The sequence below is a fragment of the Melospiza georgiana genome, chromosome 22, assembly GCF_028018845.1.
Source record: "Melospiza georgiana isolate bMelGeo1 chromosome 22, bMelGeo1.pri, whole genome shotgun sequence".
NCBI classification, from domain to species: domain Eukaryota; kingdom Metazoa; phylum Chordata; class Aves; order Passeriformes; family Passerellidae; genus Melospiza; species Melospiza georgiana.
This window is the reverse complement of record NC_080451.1, coordinates 3,645,065-3,648,745: the sequence shown is the minus strand read 5'-3', so window position 1 is coordinate 3,648,745 and position 3,681 is coordinate 3,645,065.

Below are 3,681 nucleotides of genomic sequence, written 5' to 3'. Positions count from 1 at the left end.
TGCTTTCAGTGGCCTTGGAGCTTTCTGTGTCCCAGATTTCCTGGAGGCTGCTGGAACATGTTGGGAGCTGGCTTGCACCCTGCTGAGCACAAGCAGCTTCTGAAATGCTTCCTCAGCACTGTCAGCCAAACAGAGCCATTCTCTGGGAGGCAACAGGCATGTGGCTTTGCAGTGGTCCTGGAGGGGACCTCTGGAAATCATCTGAGCAAACACACTGCTCAAAGCAAGAGCAGTGTCTGGGGGTTGCAAGGTGCCATTGGGAGATCTGGACCTGTCTTTAGACGCCATACAAGAAAACAAACATGTCAATGGACCTAGTTATAAATGCAGAAGAAAACAACCTTTTAAAACCCCCTCCATTCCTTATATTTTCTGCCTGTCAGGTGCAGTAGTGATTCATTGAGAGGATGGATCTAACAGGATGAGAAGTGTCTTAAGGAGCAGCTCACAATTAACAGAGAAAAGCCCAAAATTTAGCTTTCCAGGCCTATCTCTTGGCAGCGATTTTAATTTGGTTCTTACAGTGTCAGGGATGTCTCCCTCACAGCTCTTCTAGCTGTGGGCTCAGGGAACAGCTTAGTGATGTTGGCTGAAATTCAGAGGCGTTAAGTTTAGCTGTGGAGCTTGTGTCTTTGGGTCTTGGGGAGCCAGGTGTGTGTGAGAGGTGACTGCTACATCAAGAACAGAGGAGTCTGGTGGGTAGAGCCCAGGGATGGAGGCGATGCGGGGGCTGATTTGCACTCAGTTTTTCAGTCCTGACAGCTGAGTCCTGAACTTGGCTGGATCCTCTTCTCCTGATAATTTGTAAAGAAGAAGACACCTTCTATCTCAGGCAAGCCCTGAAGTCATCCCTGGAATGTTATTCCCATCCTGCCACCTAAAGGCAGGAGCATGTAACATGGGGCAGGAGTGGGAAGGGAATGGAATGGAAGGTAGTGCTGAAGTGTGGCCAGGGATTCCCCTAACTGGCAGCTTCTCTATTGTGGTGAAATTTCTGGCCAAAGACTAAGAACAGAATGCTGTGCCTTGCCCCCAGCAGGCTCTGATCCCCCATCCCCAGCAGAGCTGCATCAGTGCTGGCATCAGCCCCGGGGCAGATGCAGGAGCACGAGCACTGATCTGGCTCTGGGGCTGCTGTGGCCTTGTCTTTCCTCCCCTCCCTCCAAAGTCTCAAGTCCAGCACATGAACATTGCTGGCCCCAGGCTTCTCCATCAGCCAGCAGTGATGTTCTCACCAGTGGCAATGGGAACAGGTCAGCCCATAATTACAGCAAGAGGTCCTTAATGAGCAGAACCTGAAGCAAGTTCATCAGCTGTTACTACTGACATGAACAAAGTTCAGCTTGCCAGATGTTCTCTTTGTTTTAGTGTGTGATGCATTCATCAGCAAAGTCCCCAGAACACATTTGAAGTGACAGATGGACCAGCAACAAAGCACCAAGGCCAGGAACTTTTGTTTCCCCACTGGGGCTGTAGAAGGGCACAAAGCCCAGCAGCTGCTGGGCAGAAGCACATTTCCCCTGAGCTGTCCCTGAGCATCAAAGCACAGAGTCTTGTGTTTGTCAGGCAAGAGCTGTTTACCTGGTGACTAAATCCTGATTACTCCTGTAAACCAACACATCTGCATCATTATTTCCAACACATTGCACAGAGTTTCTCTGCTGGGCCAAGCAAACAGTTACCAGCCTGCATGACAGCCCAGAGTCCCAGACTGCATTGCTGGTAAACGCACAGAAACCTCCGGTTCTGCTTCCTTGATGTGCCCCTGTGGAGAGCATTATTAATAATTGGTTAGCTGAGAAAGGCCACACTGATATAATGCCACTGGTTAAACTGAAGGAGAAAAGTCAGCAGTCAGCAAGCTGAAAGGAAGAGTCAGCAGCGACCTTGCTGCAACATGAGGATAGGGAGTTGAGATTAGTCCTGAATATATCCTAAGAATATGTAGAAAGTATCAAAAGTAGAACCATAGGAATGTAGAAGTAGGCGTAGGTGCTGATATGTAAGCTGACCAATCTTGAGCTCAACTTTTGCAATATGTATGAAGCTCATTATTAACTGTATTTAACCCGCCGTACTGATCAATAAAATCGAGCCTGTGATGATCAAACTGATGTCCTGGTTCCCTTCCACCGACAAATGGTGGAGAATGCGGGCATAACCGAATCTCTGCCCTTTTTCTCGGATTAAAAGAAAAAGGGATTACGCCACGGTCCGGAAGTTGGGTTTGGGTCCCAGCAGCCGGGACGGTGCCGGAATTTGAAGCACCCTTAAGGTTCACAACTCTGACTTAAGCCAATACGTGTCCGCCGGAGCCTGGAGAGCTGCAACAGCACGCGCTGATTAATAGGTATGGATAGGCAAGCGGCATATGATTTATTTACCGCCTATTTAGAGCGGCGTGGGATAAAAGGGATAGATTTAAAAAAGGAGTTACCAGGGTTATTAGCTTATGGCCATGCTAAGGGTATCTTTTCTAATCCTCATACAGTTCATGAGTTATCAGAGTGGAGAAAGTTTGGGGAAATATTGTGGGATACAGTACTAGACGATGATAAGTCAGCAAAGAAATTCGGGAAGTTATGGCGGGTGGTGTATAACACGTTACTTCAGCAGGTCTCTGAGAGAAAGGCAGCAGAAAGGGCAACAGAAGCCCATAAGAGGAATATAGGGTATGGTCGTGAAGATGATCCCCTGGCACCTTCTGTAACTAAGGTACTTATGCCTAAGAGTCCCTAGCAAAGTGGTGTGGAGGATTTTTCTATAGGCGCAGTGGAACCGTCTGCACCTTTCCTGTCAGAGGGGGAGGGCGAGTCGGATGGTGGGGGTAAGAGCAAGCCAGCTTTGCCTCCGCCACCAGCTTCAGGCGGGTCGGATGGTGGGGGTGGGAGCAAGCCAGCTTCGCCTCCGCCGCCAGCCTTGCCTCCGCCGCTACCCCTCAATGAGCCGGCTCCGGTTACAGCTTCGGTGGGGGAAGGGCCCATTTCTCCGCCAGAGCCGGCTCCGGCGGGGGGGCGGATTGCCCCCCGCAAGCTGGCTCCGCTTGAGTCGGCTCCGGTTTCACTGTCAGCTCCAGCGGGGGAGGGGGGGCCCCTGCTTCCCCCGCACGAGCCAGCCTCTGCTTCACTGCCCCCCCTGCGCGAAACCTCGGTGTCTGCACCGAAGCGCCAGCAGCATAGCACCCTTAAAGGGCCAGATCCCATCCCAGGGGCACACCGTGATCCATGGGGGGAGATGGCTAAACAGAGGAGGGAAGCTTGGGCTGCTTTGGCGAAAGAAGTAATGCAAATGGGGGATGGTGAGGCGGTGGAAGTAGCTTCTAGTCTTGCATGTCCAGTTACATACACACCACAGTATGATGCACAGGGGAACCTTACGCATAATATAGCAGAATATACTCCCTTAGATTGGAAGCTGTTAACTCAGCTACGTTCTACGGTTAGTCAGTTTGGAGTAAAAAGTGAACCTGTTAAGCAAATGTTAGATTATCTTTTTAATACTCAGGTTTTATGTCCTAATGATTTAAGAGGAATAGTTCGGTTGATATTCACTCAGCATCAGCAGTTATTATTTAATGCCCATTGGCACGCGTTGGTAAATGAATCGGTTGCTGTACAACGAGCCCAGGGAGACCCATTACATGGGGTGACAGTAGAGGAGCTGATGGGCTTAGGGGCATAT